Source organism: Thamnophis elegans, chromosome 9, assembly GCF_009769535.1.
Source record: "Thamnophis elegans isolate rThaEle1 chromosome 9, rThaEle1.pri, whole genome shotgun sequence".
Taxonomy (NCBI): Eukaryota; Metazoa; Chordata; class Lepidosauria; order Squamata; family Colubridae; genus Thamnophis; species Thamnophis elegans.
Genome location: NC_045549.1, coordinates 16339044 through 16356670, shown reverse-complemented (window position 1 = coordinate 16356670; position 17627 = coordinate 16339044).

Here is a 17627-nt window from a genome sequence, read left to right as displayed (position 1 = left end):
ATTAAAATCTTGTATGATCTCTGTTAAAATCTGTGGATATGCACTTTGTGCATCTTTTTCTATTGCTAGCAAGATATCATCCATGTAGTGGTAGAATAGGATACCTTTATACTTGGCTCTAAAATGTTTTAAAATTTTATTAATGTAATATTGACAAAGCGTTGGGCTATTTAGCATTCCCTGGGGTAAAACTTTCCACTGATACCTTACTGTTGGCTCACTATAATTTAGTACAGGAATTGTAAATGCAAATAATACTCTGTCCTTTTTATGTAAAGGTATTGAGAAGAAGGCATCTTTTAAATCAATAACTTAAAGCATAATTTTGAGGAATGATATTAGGATTTGGTAATCCGCATTGCAGGGGTCCCATGGGACAAATCACTTCATTTATCTTTCTTAAATCTTGAAGCATTCTCCACTTCCCTGATTTTTTCTTAATTAAAAATACAGGAGTATTATAAGGGCTATTTGACAATTCTATTTTTTTATCTAATAACAACTGTTGCACAATTTCTTTTAAGGCTTCTAATTTAACAATAGGGAGGGGCCACTGTTCAATCCAAATCGGGTCATTGTTTTTTAATGTTAGTTTCATTAAAGGGTCCATTTCATTTATTCTTAATACAAAACATTCATTACCATCAGTTCAAAGAGCTATATGTAAGCCAATGAGCTCTATTTTCTTACTGTCTCTCTCCCTCTAGGTCTGAAAGCAGTTACATACACACGCTTCTCTTTCCCCCCTTCTCCTGTTTCCTTCCAAGGAAAGACTCAGGGGGAAAAGGGGGGGGAGAATGGCTGGGCTAACCTCTCACAAACTCTCCTTTGTTCTCACTCTGCCTTCTCTCAACAAGCTTGGAAATGATAACACGCAAACATACACACATACCTTTAAACAATCTTTGCAACTTACTGTTTCTTTATATGAAAGAAATCAAAGTACGTGCATACCAACTTTTACCATTTAACATATATTAACACTGCAATCAAACTGCTTGTGTAAATTAACTTCACATGCAGAATCCTTTGTCATGCATTCTTCAAACAGCGAGGAATTTCAGAGAGCAGTTTAAATCCTAACTACTCTTCTCACCCTCACGGCTTCAAGCCAAAAGCCCATTTACAAACTTCAAACATCAATTTAATTCAATTCTCCTCTTTCTCTTTACCTTTATTCACTTCCTTTTTTCTCTCTACCTCTTTCTCACTCTTTTATCACTCTTTCTCTACCTTACTCCAAAGTTAGGGTTGCCCCAAACTGAGACAACAAATCTCTCCCCCACAAATTAACATGCAATTTTAAAATAACCGGTCGGATACGTGCCTTAATTACAGAACCTGGGATGGACACCTAAGAATTGTTTTAACAGACATTACATCAAAGTAATCAAGTCCAATTACCTAGGTCTTCCCATTCAGTCAGGCTTTACCTCATTACTTACTAAATTTCTTACTTTTCTTTTAAAAGACAACTATTACAGCTGCAACAATTTTCATCTGATGGTGGCCAGAAAGTCAGCAAATTTGTTACAAAATTGAACACTTTAAAATCCCTGTCTTTTGGATTGAAAATATCTTATCTACAATTACCTTGAGAGTGCACAAAAACTTAGGCATACATTCATGCACTCACAAAAACATTTTTTCTCCATTCCAATTCAGATCTGACACAGGCTTTTGTAATTAGAGCTGCAAAAGATGCAGGTTTCTGAGAAATGAAACATCTGTGAAAAAGTTTCAGGTGCTCAGGCAGAAAAGTGTGCTTAAAGCAATCAGAAGAGAAATTAGATGAGTCAGTAAGAAAGGGAGTAACAAGAACTCCTTGAGACATGAAATGAAATAGAGGTAGCCAGAATCACCGGAAGAAATAGGAAGAGCCAGGCAGATTCACTTGCCAAGAGATTGAAATAAGAAGGAAAATAAAAGACAGCCTTTTGTGTGGGGCTGGCCGAATGCCCCAAAATTAATCTCCCGACTGTGAAACAGACAGAAGCGTAACGTTGAGAAGCTTCAAAGGCATACATACAAGGGAAAAGAAAGCCTTGGATTCAGAGTGTGAATTTAGCAAAGAGGTTTTCAAATATAGCAGGGGGGTGTCTGTTCCCCCCATCACGGCTTGTTCATGAGTTTTTAAACATTCCGCGATGATCTGCCAAGTGGAAAGTATTTTTGCTGCTGAGTACCATTCATTTGGCAATAAAACATCTACAATTTCTGTTGTTACTTCTTCAGATTTTTCTGGGGTGTTAGATTTTTCTTCCTGAGGAGTTTGCTTTAAAATCTCCTCTTTGCTTTCCCTTTTCTCTCCCCCTATAGCCTTTGTTGTTATTTCCTCATACTTGGGAGGGGCAGTGGGTTTTAGAGATGTTAATTCATCTGCCTGCTTTTTGGAAAGCGTGAATGTGTCTCCGTTATCCTTTAATATAATTTTATGAGCTCCAATAATCTGTCCAATTTCCTTAAGGTGAGCCTTCTGCTCTCTGGACAGGGGTCCTGTTTCCTTAAGATGGGCCTCCCGCCCCTTAGACAAATCTTTTCCCATACTTACGGAAGGTGCGCTGGGTAAGAGATGGGAATATTGGGCACGCTGAAAGTCCGTTCGACCTGTCCGGGCCTCCCTGCGTCGCACCTCGACTGACTCCTGGTGTTGTAAGATGGATCACGTCGGGGTCACCACTTGTGAGAGTGAGCTTGCATTGGGAATACAAGCATTCTCACAATCCGATGGACCACTTCACGAATTCTAATTCCTAGGCTGCTTTGGCAATGAGACACGCACACACTGCAGACTGGGTGAAAAATGGTGGCTTCTGGCTAAACCAGAACACTTTTTATTAGGAAAGTTCAAAGAAAGCTAGTCAGCAGTTAATACAAAACAAAGGATCTCACAGTATGTTACAAATCACTTCTTGATTACACATTCTGGCAGAAAGGCAGGGAGGAGGGACAAAAGGTACTCTTTGATAAGGGGAAATGAGGAGGTATGGAATTGTAAAACACATCCTGATAAGGAGAGCAGGAAGGAGGAACAAACGGTCTTACTGTTGTTTTGATTATAAAGTATAGAGTTGTAAATTACACAGAGAGCTACATTAGGCATATGGGAATGACTGATTTGTTACACGAGGCGGCAAAAGGATGCAAGGCTAATTCTGTGTGTTTATATCTCAGATAATAGAGGCCTCTCATCTCTGGTGTATCTGTGTATTGCTATTCACATAGACACTCGAAATGAATTCGGCTTCCTTATCTAAAAGCTTTCCCAGGACTGTTTTCTCCATATGGCTTTTGGCAAATGTTCACTGGGATACTTTTGATCCAGATAGATATTGATCCAGATATTCTATCCTATCCTATTGATCCCAGCTAATTTCACCCAGCCAATTATGGGATAATTTCCCACAAAACAGTGCAAACCTTTCAATTTTGCAGCAATTAGCAGCCTGCCAGTGACATTTTGCACCAATTGCAATTTCCAGACTCTTTTCAAGGGTTGCCTACAACATATAGCACGCTAGGGTAGTCAAGATGGATTCTAATCATGGCATTTGTCGGCTTAATAATGGCATGGGTTTTTATTTTATTTTATGTTGACTTTTAAAAAACAACACACCCATTTTGTGTGCTGCTTCTGTCACAGAGTTGTACGTTTAAAGGTGTGTAAGAAAATTAAAGGTAAAGGTTCTCCTCACACATATGTGTCAGTCGTTCCTGACTCTAGGGGGTGATGCTCATCTCCGTTTCAAAGCCGAAGAGCCAGCGTTGTCCGAAGAAATCTCCGTGGTTATGTGACCGGCATGTCTAAACACCGAAGGTGCACGAAATGCTGTTACCTTCCCACCAAAGGTGGTTTCTATTTTTCTACTTGCATTTTTACATGCTTTCAAACTGCTAGGTTGGCAGAAGCTGGGACAAGTAACGGGAGCTCACTCCACCCTTAAAAGTATATTCCAGAAATAATCTGAAATCTATGCATGGAGTTCTCATGATTTCTCTAGATGAAAGTTGTAAACTTAAAGGGTATGTCCATTAAGAGGCCCATATAATTTTAAATGCTGATTTCAAAATATTTGAGTTTACAGTTTCATTCATTCATCAGATATCTTTCTCTTTGAAATCACAGGGGGTGATAGAAAGTTACCAAGTTAAAATAGGCTGCAAACTGGTTTGGCTAGAATTAAAAACCCCATGGAAAAAAGTTTCTTCCAAAGGACAAGGATATTAACTGTGAATGTGGCACTATTTAAACAAATGTCCATCTTTTATAGTGGACCCTGGGACGGGCATGCACACAGAATGAACTTGTTGGTTGGAAATATGGTGTTGGATTTAAATGACTTGGTGCACAAATTTTTCAAGCTGAAATGGGAAGTGAATAAAAGAAACAACTTAAACTGAAAGTGTGGCATTTTGTCTGCCAAATGTAGTAAGATTATAGACCTCTGATGACAAACCTTTTTTGCCTTAGGTGCCAAAAGCCCGAGTGCCCACGCTGTCTTTCGCGCTCACATGCCCACCCCCATAACTTAATGCCCCCTTCAGGGAAGCCTCCTGAAGCCTCCAGAGGGCGGAAAATGGCCTATGCGCAAACCAGAAGTTTGGGAACGGACTTCCAAGTTGCCCGTTAGACCATTTTTCTCTCCAGAGGCTTCAGATGAAAAACAGCCAAAAATGAAGGCCAAAATCAGCTAGCCAGCATGTACATGTGTGCTGGAGCTGACAGGGCAATGCCTTATTAGTGCCATAAGAAATGGCTCCATGTGCCATCTGTGCCATGCATGCCGTAGGTTTGCCATCGCAGTTATAGACTGTTTGAGGTCTTTCTTGGTATAGTAACTACATTTTAAACTAGAATTGGGAAGATGCAATTTCCATTCTACCCTTGGATGTAAAAGTTTACTGGGTGACTTTGGGACCATCACTTTCCTTCAGCACAACCTATGTTTCAGGGTTGTTGCAGGAAACAGGAGGAGGAGGGACTCCCATGTACACCACGTGAGCTCCTTAATGAAAGATGGAATGTAAATCTGATGATAGATAGGTGGATAAATGAGACGAACTGTGCAAAATCAGTCAAGAAGCTTTCTCAAAAAAATAAATTTCCAGGTTTGTCATATGGGTGAAATGCAGCCTTAAGATGCATTGCAATCTTGTTAGGTAAGAGTAGTGGCGCAGTGGTTAGAAAGCAGTACTGCAGGCCACTTCTGCTGACTGCCGGCTGACTGCAATTTAGCAGTTTAAATCCCACCAGGCTCAAGATTGATTCAGCCTTCCATCCTTCCGAGATGAGTAAAATGAGGAGCCAGATTGTTGGGGGCAGTATGCTGACTCTGTAAACCGCTTAGCACTGCAAAGTGTTATATAAGTCTAAATGCTATTGCTATGGCTAAGCCTAGAAAAAAAATAACATATATTCCTTAGCCAACTTTCATTTGTCATTTTGCTGGAAGAAAAAGAGAATTAACTAACTTTATGAACTTTGAATAACATTATGTACTTTCAAAGAGAGACATAAAAAATAGAGTCAACAGTATTCTTTTATCCAAGGGCAGCCTGTGCCTGCATAACTAAAGGCATAAAATGCCACATTTAGATTGCAAATCCAATCATTATTCCAGATTTTTCAATTTGCGTGAGAAATAAAGGCTGGCAAAGAACTTTTTGGGGAATGGAAAAGAGAGGGCATGGGAACCTTCATGTTAACTCAGAAATATTAAAATTGTTTTAAATTTTTAAGAAATAAACTTTATTCTGGACTGGGAAGAAATAATTCCTCACATCATATAACCTAGTTTGTGATACATGAATAATAATAATAATAATAATAATAATAATAATAATAATAATAATCGGTAGTGCTCACTCTTTCCAACCAGTTTCATGGTCTCCTTCCTTCTAGCTTTTAATCTTTCTTTTTCTGCTATTAAAAAAGAAATATAGTCGTTCCTCTTGAAAAAAAGTTTTACAATGGAAATGTTGAGTTCTCTATTAATTAGTTATAGAGCTCTGGCGAAGATACTTTTTCACTGAAATGTTTAATAGACTAATTAAGCAAGACCAAGAAAAGAAAATACATTTAGTGTGGCATTTTCATCTATCAATCAATAGTATCATTTTTAAGCCCAAATAAATGTGTGGATGAGGAACTAGAGCAATAATCTGATTAACAGTCTTAAAAGTGAAAATCAACATTCAATTTGTACCCTCTTTTTTAAATGCCCTGAAGGAAAATTCTGCATATTATGTGTATCCATCATTGTATTATGAACCTTGTGAAATCTACAAATAGACTCCAAGATGAAAATATATCATATTGTTTGTTCCTTCTTCAATTTGCTGGATTAAGTGTGGCTGAAATGAGAAAACTTGCCATGATTGTTTATTACTTCAGTTGGCCTAATAAAACTAGTCCGTGTGTGTATATTTTGAATAATTTATGGGAGATTGGAAGACATGTTTGGAATGCATCGTATTTCTCAGAGGTCTTCATGTTTGGAAGTGGAAAATCTATTTTTAAGCTTTTTTTGTCTGGGTAGATGGGACGAGGGAAATAGAAATACATTTTCGAATCATAGGCATTAGGAGCTTCCAAATACCAAAATTCTTATTCTCAACTTTTTTATTTTTTCTTTAAAAAAAACAAACACAAATATGTCATCATTTGTCAATCATTAAGACATTGAAGTACAATTTTTTTTTGTTGTGTGTATCCCTCCCTCCCTCCACCCCCCCACCCCCCCTCCTCCTTCCCCCCCCCGACTTCCCAGAACCCGTACACGGTATGGATTTTTAACTAACACAGTCTAAAATCTATTGAGAAAAAAGAAATAAAGAAATTAATGACATTCTAGATTGACCTTAGCTTCTTCTTACTGAACTGACTTTTAACAGTTTAAATCATTTCTGATCTTAAGCATAGGCTAACTGGAATTTCTTAGTCCCGTATTTATTTTGTATATAGTCAATCCATTTTTTCCAGTCTCGTTTATATCTCTCATTTGAATGATCTTTGAGATATGCCGATATTTTAGCCATTTCAGCTAAGTTTGTTACTTTCAATGTCCATTCTTGGATTGTAGGCAAGTCTTCCTTCTTCCAATATTGCGCCACCAACAGTCTTGCTGCAGTTATCAGGTGCAGAGTCAAATTGGTCTCTACCACTGTAAAATCAGTACATATACCTAGTAAAAATAACTGAGGACTAAACTTTATCCTTCTTTTAAAAACATTTTGCATGACCCACCATATTTTTATCCAAAATGCCTTAACCTTTTGGCAGGTCCACCATATATGATAATATGTAGCATCGAGAGAACCACACCTCCAACATTTAGGCTGTACATTCGGATACATAGAAGCCAACTTTTTAGGATCTAAATGCCATCTATAGAACATCTTGTAAAAATTTTCTCTCAGATTTTGAGCTTGTGTAAATTTCACATTTCTTACCCAGATTCTTTCCCATGTATCCAACATTATTGGTTCCTCAATATTTTGAGCCCATTTTATCATACAATCTTTAACTAATTCTGTTTCCGAATCCATCTGTATTAATACATTATATATCCTCTTTATATGCATTAAGCTTTGATCTCTTATTTGTTTAAACAGATTATCCTCAACTTGAATAAAACCAATTTTTTGATCTATTTTCCACCTAGCCTGTAATTGCCCATACTGGAACCATGTTTGAACTACCTTCTCCTCTTTTAATACCTCTAAACATTTTAATTGTAATACCCCCCTTTCCGAGGTAAGAAGCTGTCTGTAAGTAATTCTGTCCTGTTTTTGTGCTGTATTCATATTTTCAATTGCGTGTCTAGGAATTGCCCACATGGGTATCTTGTCATTTAATTTATATTGATATTTCTTCCAGACCCGCAATAAAGCATTTCTTAAAATATGACTTTTAAAGGTCTTATCCAATTTTTTGTTGAATAACAGGTAAGCATGCCAACCAAATACCAGATCGTGTCCCTCAATGTTCAATATTCTATCATTAGTTAAATGAATCCAATCACTAATTACAGATAATGCCACTGCATCATAATATAGTTTTAAATTAGGTAGTTTCAATCCTCCTCTCTCACGTACATCTTGCATTATTTTCATCTTTACCCTCGGCTTCTTTCCTGCCCACACAAATTTGTTGATACCCTTCTGCCATTCTAAAAGGTTCGCATCTTTTTTAAGTATAGGTAACATTTGGAAGAGAAATAAAAATTTTGGTAAAATGTTCATTTTCACTGCCGCTATCCTACCCAGCAAAAATAAGTGCAATTTCTCCCATTTTTTCATCTCTGTCTGTATGCTATACCAAAGTGGTTCATAATTATGCTTATATAATTTCCCATTTGAAGTTAAAATGTTAACTCCAAGATATTTGACTTTTTTAACTACCTCACATCCTAGCATCACTCCTAATTCTTCCTTTTGTTTAATATTCATATTTATAGCTAATATTTTCATTTTTCCTAAGTTTATTTTAAAGCCCGACACTTGACCATATTGATTAATCATATTCATTAAAACCATACTGGATTCCTGCGGTTGTTCCAATATTATGACCAAATCATCCGCAAAAGCGCGGACTCTATATTCTTGCTGCCTAATCTTGATCCCTTTTAAACCATCCAAGCCCCGTATTTTATTCAACAATACTTCCAAAGTTATAATAAACAATAATGGGGACAAAGGACAGCCCTGTCTTGTACCTTTTCCAATTTGAAAAGAGTCTGTCAGACTTCCATTGACTATGATTTGTGCTGTTTGCTGTTGGTATATTGCTTTAATTGACTGTAAAAAATTATCTCCTATCTGCATTTTTTGCAGTATCTTCAACAGAAATTGCCAATTAACTCGATCAAAGGCCTTCTCAGCATCCAAAAATATAAACGCAGCAGGGATCTGGTTGTTCTTTCCCAAATATTCTAATGCATTAATAATTAATCTAACATTACTTTTCGTCTGTCTCCCTTGTATAAAACCTGTTTGGTCCGTATGTATCAATTGTTGAATGACCAACATTAACCTATTTGCTAATATTTTAGTAAAAATTTTATAATCTACATTCAGTAATGAAATGGGTCTATAATTTTTGGGTTGAGTAGTATCTTGATCTTCTTTGGGTATCAAAGATATAAACGCTGTCTTCCAAGATGGAGGGACTTTACCTTCCGTTTGAATCATATTAAATAATTCTCTAAGAGGTTCTACCATTTCTAACTGTAAGTTTTTGTAGTAAACCGCTGTCAAGCCATCTGTACCTGGTGCTTTCCCTGGCTTTAATTGCTTAATTACCTGCAGGATTTCCCCCGAGGTTATTGGTTGATTCAATTTTTGCCTGTGTTCTTCTCTAACTGAAGGTATTTTCTCCTTGTCTAAATATTTGTCTATGTCTAAACCATTAATTTTATCCCCTTTATACAGTTCTGTAAAAAATTCCCAGAAAGCCTTTTGAATCTCTTCCTGTTGGAACACCTCCTTCCCTCTGTAAATCAGTTTAGATATATTTCGAGTTTTCCTTTTTTTCCTAATCTGATAAGCTAACCATCTGCCAGGTTTGTTTGCATTACAAAAAGTATTGTGTTTTGCATATAATAAATTAGTAGCTACCTGGTCAGAGATCAACATGTCGAATTGAGATTTTAATATGTTAATAGCTTCCTTAACCTTTGTATCGTCTGGTTTCCTTGTTAACTCCAGCTCTTTTCTCTTAATTTCCTCTTCCAGTTCTGTTCGTTTTAACCCTTGCTTATTTCTATGTGTTTTATTTATATTCATCAAAACTCCTCTCATATACGCTTTGCTTGCATCCCATACAAATTGAGCGACCAAAGGAACCATAACTGATTTAATGAGCCATTCGCAGTTTCACTGTCACGCCCGTGTGTACTTAGACATGCATGGCTTAATCTTTGAGACAAGCATATGCTACTGGCAGGATCAACCAGGTACCATAGATGTACCCTTATTCATATTCAAAACAAAATATTCAGATAGTAATTTTTTACAATCATTAATATAGTTTTCATATCTAAATAAATTTTCATTCAGTTTCCAAAACCTTCTTGCCTGCACTACCCTTCCCAACTCCATCCAAACTGGGTTATGGTCCGAAAGGACTCTAGCTGCAATCTTTGTTTTCTTGACCCTAGAAAGCAAATCATTAGTGGTTAGAATAAAATCAATCCTTGAAAGGGATTGATGCCTGTCCGAGAAGAAAGTGAAGTCATATTCCTCTGCATTTCTTTCTCGCCAGATATCTCTCAATTCGAAATCATCCATAATGTCAAAGAAAGATTTGGGTAACTTTGCTCGCATCTTGGTATTTAGGCGGGAAATCTTCTTATCTCTCTTAGTGTCTATCACTCCATTCCAGTCACCCAATAGTATACAGGAACTATAGTCCCACTGTACTAATTTAGCATGAAGATTTCTATAGAATCTATCTTGCTGTTGATTGGGAGCATAAATTCCCAAAAGTAATGTCTTTTTCCCTTCTAAGATTAAGTCTAAAGCAATATATCTTCCGAAGGGATCTGCTTCTATTAATTCAGCTTTCATATCTTTTCTTAAGTATACAACTATACCATTCTTCTTTTCCATAGCAGAAGCTGCAAAATGTTGACCAAGTTTTGAGTTGATCAAATATTTTTGATCAGTTGACTTGATATGAGTTTCTTGCAAACAAATTACATCGTTCTTAAACTGTTTAAGATAATGAAATATTTTCTTCCTCTTCTGTGGAGAGTTCAGTCCGTTGACATTCCATGTTAAAATCTTAGTTGTCATCTTTGGTTGGTTGAAGCATTTTTAGAGCTTCCTGCACGGCCTGTTTAACCTTAGGTCTAGCTCCTCCCACTGCTTCCAGATTTGTTGTTGTAGTTCCTTGATCGATGGCCGATGATTGTTGATGCTGTTGCTTCTTAGCTTGTTTCTCCATACGTCTAGTAGTCATGCGGCTAGGTCTTGGTTCCATAGCACCTTGCACTTCTAGAGAAGAGAGATGCTCCATCTTGTCTGGTGGTTGTATAGTTTGCTGTCTATCCTGTCCTTCTTGTGGTCTTTCTCTAGGTCCAGATGGTGCAGGGTGTCCGGCCTTCAATATATTATAATAAAAATCTCGGGCTTTCCATACAGAGTTGAGGCGGTACCTTTGCTTATCAAATGTAAATATGATGCCGAATGGTGCATCCCATCTATACTGTATCTGACGATTTCTGAGTTCTTCGACCAAAAAAGCGTAGTCTCTTCTGGCTCTTAACATTTGAGGTGGTATCTCTTTCAAAACAGCCAGGTCTTCACCGCCAATTTGAAGCTTAGTGTTATAAGACGCTTGCAGTACCATATTTCTGAACTCTCTTGTAGTAAAATATATAACGATGTCTCGAGGAAGCTGCTTCTGCTTTGCCAGCCAGGAGTTAACGCGGTAAGCTTTGTCAATTTGCCAGCCTTGGTTGGTCCCTGGTCTTCCCATCAGGCGGTCAAAAGCTTCCGATAGGATCTGTTTCAGGTTCTCCTGTTTCTCCTCACGCAGCCCCCTTACTCTTAATGCGAACTCCATTTGTCGGTACTGTATCATAATAATTTCTTTTTCAGCATTTTCCACTTTTTGTTCCACCACCTCTGTTTTCAATGTCAAGTTAGCATTGGCATCATTAAGAACCTCTAGAGTATCTTCCACTCCAGAAATATGTTCTGTTAATACAGTTACAAGACTCAGCATGTCATCTCTAATTTTATCAACCTTAGCCTCAAATTTCTCATACAACTCCTGTTTAAGTCCTTTTATTTCACTTTTAATTTCACTTTTAATTTCTTCTTTCATTTCTTTTATTTCCTCTTTTCCCTCCTCTCTATTATCTCTAAATTTATCTTCCATTTTAATTGTCTGTGCATTAAGAGCCTCGCTTAAATTACTCAGGAAAAATTCTTTCGTTAACACATCCCCAGCAGGGGGCGTAGGAAGCGGAGGCTGCAGCTTTGTGCCAGGCACTGAGGATGTGCCCCTGGAAGTGGAGGGTGACGACTTCAAGTTAATATTTGGTTTTGAGGCCATTTCAAAATTTGTCTGCCTGCAGTTAATAAAACTCTATCGCCTAAATATGCAGCTTTAAGTAAAGAGGCTTTTATTTTGAAGTTTAAGGCTTGGCAAAAGTTTCAGTGAGTAAACATTGTAACAAGACCGTTCAACAGATTCGTCACCATTTAACTTCCAAATAAGCAAAGTTAATGAAGGAGTAAAATTCTTCTATTGTGAAACCAAAACATATGATAAGCTATCTCTTTTGTTTTGAATTCTTTTGAAGTCTTGTGAGAATTAGCAAAAAGTGTTCGTTATTACCGGAGAAACCAGCCTGCTCGGCGCCATTTTAAAAGCCTCTGAGTAAATAATTTTTCGGAGGAGAAAAAGAGAAGAAGCTAAAATGTTGATAAGCAATTATTGTCCTCGCAGTAAACGGATTCAGCTCGTGATAAGATTAAATCAAACAAAACTTAGAGCAGAGTGGGAGAGACCTACTTTGTCCTGCACAAGGCAGTTTGAAGTTCCCCGCACGGACAGCCGTTCTGCCTTGGGCTAGCCCCCCTTTCCTTGCAAGCACAAAAGCTGCAAAAATCGAAGAGCATTTGCCAGCAAAACAGTTTCTTCTTTCCTTCTTGCCTGAAGGATAAGAAAACCTGATAAGACGTCAGATGGAAGATCCTCTAAACAGGTACGTAGCCAGGAATTCGGAGGCAGCTGATTTTTTGCTGCCTTCACCAGTAGGCTCCTCCCAGGAAGTCCCAAATACCAAAATTCTTATAGCAGGGATTTGACTGCTTCTCTAAATACTGAATATTTTTTTCAAATGAAATCATACCTTTCCAAATTGAACAGATCATCTTTTTTTTTATCTTGCGTGCTCATGTAGATTTGTTCATTTCTACGAATTGTTTTGATAAAATCATAACAACTTAAATAGATTTTGTCTACCCAATTGCATTCATATTAAATGTACACTATTAGAAGGAATGGATAAAAGGATTATACATTTCTAACAAACGACAGTATTAAAATGCCTGAGAGAAATTAGTAAAAAAGCAAGCAATGTTAAATATTTAGTTGGCTGACTGAAAGTACATTATCCTTCAGACTCATGTCGATTAAAATTAAAGTTCCCAGAGTGACAATTCTTCATTCTTACTATAGCTGACTTAAAGAACATGATATATTGGAGAAAAACAATGACAGAGGAAAAAATATGCCTCTTCAAATAAGACAACAGCCTAATCTGTTTCTGGTAGCACACAGCTCGGTGCTGACCCAACTATGTAAGACCGTTAAATCTGGTGAACTCTGGGAGTGTTTCAATAGTTGGCTGGCACTGATGACCTGACCTGTTGGCTGTCTCTGTCTTTCAAGGCTGAGAAGAGAAGTAAAAATCAAGAGTCAAACTAATAGATAAAAATATAAAGGAAACAGATTCCTGCTAAACATGAAAAAAAATGTCCTAAAGACAGTGGTGGGATTAAAAAAAATTACTACTGGTTCTGTAGGCATGGCTTGGTAGGCATGATGTAGCTTGGTGGGCGTGGCTTGGTGGGTGTGAGGGGCAGGATACTGCAAAATCCCCATTCCCTCCACAATCCAGGGGAAGGTTACTGCAAAATCTCCTTTTCCTCCCAATCAGTTGACTCGGGAGGCAGAGAATAGAAGGGGGCACGGCCAGCCAGTCGTGGTATTTGCTTGTTCTCCAAATTACTCAATATTTCCGCTACCAGTTCTCCAGAACTGGTCAGAACCTGATGAATACCACCTCTGCCTAAAGATAAATGTTGTTCAAAAGTGCCATGGATGACATTCGGAAAGAACGTGCACATTGGAGGAAGAAATGGTTTGCCATTTTCTTTGGGTAGAGACAGAGAGAGTAACAGGCCCAAATTCACCCAGCTGGTTTTGTGCCTAAGCTGGGAGTAGAACTCTTGGTCTTCTAGTTTCCAACCTGATACCTAATCATTACACTACATTGGCTGTGAGGGTCAGAAATATCAAGAAATAAGCAGGCTTGTATCTTTTTCCTGCCTCCCTCTATCCCTCCCTTTTATTCTTTGGGAATAAAAATATTCTAGCTCTAGGGATATTATTTTCTTTGGACTTCTTTGAGTTTCTCTAGTATTTGTTGGCTCACATGTTTTTGTATATTTGCTTGTTTGTTTAAATGTTTGTGTCAGGGTTCCAAGTAACACCCACAACGAAAGAAGACTCCGAGGCTTGAAATTCCTAAAAAGTTCCATTTTATTGGAGGTGTCATTTTGGCACATCTGGGAAAACGTGAATCTGAAAGCTTCCGGGTTTTCCCCACCCAAAAGAAAGTTCCAATCCCTGCCCAGCACCCACAAGTCCATCACATGACCCAATCAGGAGATGCCACCCAGTCACCTCATCACAGCTGCCAGACAAGAAAGACCTTGACTTTCTGAGAAAGAATGTTGTTATGGCTATATATCACCCACTCTCTGTATAATTCCCCTTCCTATTTTCCCACAGTAGAAAATATGGCATTCCAGAAGCCCCAAAGGTAAAAGACGGCTTCCAGGCCTGACAGTTTGTTTTAGCATCAGTTAACCAGTATGTTTTTGATGATGGTCACCATTTGGTATTTTGGCATTTCCATAGGGTAGTACTCATTTTCCAATATGAATGTTGCTAATTTCACTAGACACAGACAGTTACAAACCTTAACATAAATACAGAGAGGGGGGGAGAGAAAGTGCATTACAATGAATATCTATCTATCTATCTATCTATCTATCTATCTATCTATCTATCTATCTATCTATCTATCTACCTACCTACCTACCTACCTACCTACCTACCTACCTACCTACCTACCTACCTACCTACCTACCGTGGGATTCAAATAATTTAACCATCAGTTCTCTGCCCTAATGACCAGCCGGGTACATGGGGCTTAGTGGTCATGTGACTAGGCGGGCGTAGCCAACTCAAGGTCACTCAGGTCGATGGGTGCTTCGCCTTAGCTGTTACAATGTAACAAGGGTTAACAGGAGAGGCAGTTTCTGCAAGCAGGGCAATAAAGATTAGGCTAGAAACAACACCAGAATGTTTCCTTCCTGCCTTCCTTACAGGATTAGCCCTGTAAAGTGGAAAAAAATAAATTGAGATTTCTTCCAATAACCCGTTCTCCAAACTGCTTAGAAAGTTAACAACCAGTTCTCCTGGATAGGTGCAAACCGGCTGAATCCCACCACTGCTACCTACCGATAGGTAGATAGGTAAGTACCTATCTATTGGTCATCTATCTTATCTTATGATGTGCACATCTGTGTTTATTTGCTCCAGCTATGCTATTTAGGCTAAGTAAAATAATATTACTGTTATTTGTACCCAAGACTTTGGGGTGCAGTTGTGACTGCTTTTACATGTCTTTGGGAGGGAAGGCCCACTGCATTTCAAAATCTAGAGCCAATGTAAGAACAGGTTTATGAAGTTGGTTTCATTATTTTCCAAGGCCTTATCGTTATGCTTCTTTTTCCAATTCCTAGCAACTAACTGAAGAAAAGAAAGTTGACTCTCCAAACTCTGCAGCAAGGCATCCTTCCGAGCTTGGCAACAGAACTGAGAAGAAACAGAACAAAGAAGTTACTAGAAAGGGAAGAGGCCCAGTAAAGAGATTGGCGAATTGGCTGAAGCTGAAGCCTCTTGGCATGCTTATCTCTTTTTGAGAATCTGATGCAGGCTAAGCAAATGCGTTGCCTGCTTTGAAAATACTTTTCCTCCCAGTCTTCTATTTCTGTATTTATATATGAACGTATCACAGAGATGCCATCAGTTAGTATCCAGCATTCTGTCACTAATTAAAAAATACCACCCTCCTGGATATTTGATTGCATGGTGAAATAGATAACACATACTGAGATACAAAATGTCTGGTTATATCCTACTAGGGGAGGTACTATTATAAATTATTGAAATTAGTTGCCACTGCTGCTGTCTCTCTTTTTCTGCTCCTCCTCCTCCTCCTCCTCCTCCTCCTCCTCCTCCTCCTCCTCCTTTTTCTTCTTCTCCTCCTCCTCCTCCTCCTCCTCCTCCTGCTCCTCCTCCTCTCTTCCTCCTCCTCCTCCTCCTTCTTCTTCCTCCTCCTCCTCTCCTCCTCCTCCTCTCCTCCTCCTCCTCTTCCACCTCCTCCTCCTCCTATTTTTCCCCTCCTCCTCCTCCTCTTCTTCCTCTTCCTCTTCCTTTTCCTCTGCAAATTTTACGATCTCATTTAGTTGTGCAGGGAAGGTGATATAAGTGCATTATGCCATTAGAAAATTCTTCAAGTACTGGGATTGTTGACACAGCATCCTTTAAAAAAAGCAAGTTCACTTTTCATCCACTAGCTATACAAAAGGCAGGGTGAGGAACAACATTCAGCCTTCTTGATCTCTCTTAACTCATCAAACAGCTGTTTAGCAGAACTTAACATTTGAAAGCTCTCTAGACACGGCATTTAACATTAGAATGGAAAGGCCCTATCAAGTAAGAGTGAGCCTCATCAGTTCCAGAAGGAGAATCTAGCAATATATTACATCACCCAGTTTCATTTGTTTGGCTTTTAAAATAATTGATATATTTGTAAATCCTGGCTGTTTACATTGTTTTAAAAATTATTAATTTTAATCAACCTTTTTTTAAAAAGTATTATTCATGTCTCTGTAAAGGACATGGTGGCTCAATGGCTAAGATGCTGAGCCGTTCAGGACAGCAGTTTGGCGGTTTGAATCCCTAGCACCGCATAATGGAGTGAGCTCCTGTTACTTGTCCCAGCTTCTGCCAACCTAGCAGTTCGAAAGCCTGTAAAAATGCAAGTAGAAAAATAGGGACCATCTTTGGTGGGAAGATAACAGTGTTTCATGCACCTTTGTTGTTTAGGCATGCCAGCCACATGATCACGGAGATGTGTTCGGACAGCACTGGCTCTTTGGCTTTGAATCAGAGATGAGCACTGCTCCCCTAAAGTTGGGAACAACCAGCATGCATGTGTGAGGGGAACCTTTGCCTTTACCTTTCCTTCTCTGTGTTGGTCTGTTTATTGCATAGAGTAGAACTTTGATAGTTCTAGATAGTGAGATTGGCAGATATGAATTTAATAAATGAACAAATCCCCTCCCCCCTCCCTATACATACATGCATGCATGCATGCATACATACATACATACATACATACATACATACATACATACATACATACCTTCATATTATGTGACTGTTCTGCAGATGGTAATACACGGTCAAATATTCAAAGATTGAAGAAGAAAACATCAGAGCTTGTATTGAGAATATTTCACTTTCTTTTAGCAGTAAACATTTAATTTGTAAGCTCTTTCTTTCTGATTTATGTCAGGTTTTATTGTTTAAGAAACTGAACAATTTGCTCTCTGATTTCAATTTTTGTCCATTTTTTTTTGAAAAAATGAGTGAAAAAAGAAAGAAAAAAGATACAATATATATATTGTGTACCAAGTAATATACAATTTAGGCATTTAGGTATATCAGAAATTATACCTAATTTCATAGTAAATCATTCCACTGAACTTTCTTCATTTTTTTAAAAAAATGTTTTGCTTCTCATCCAAGA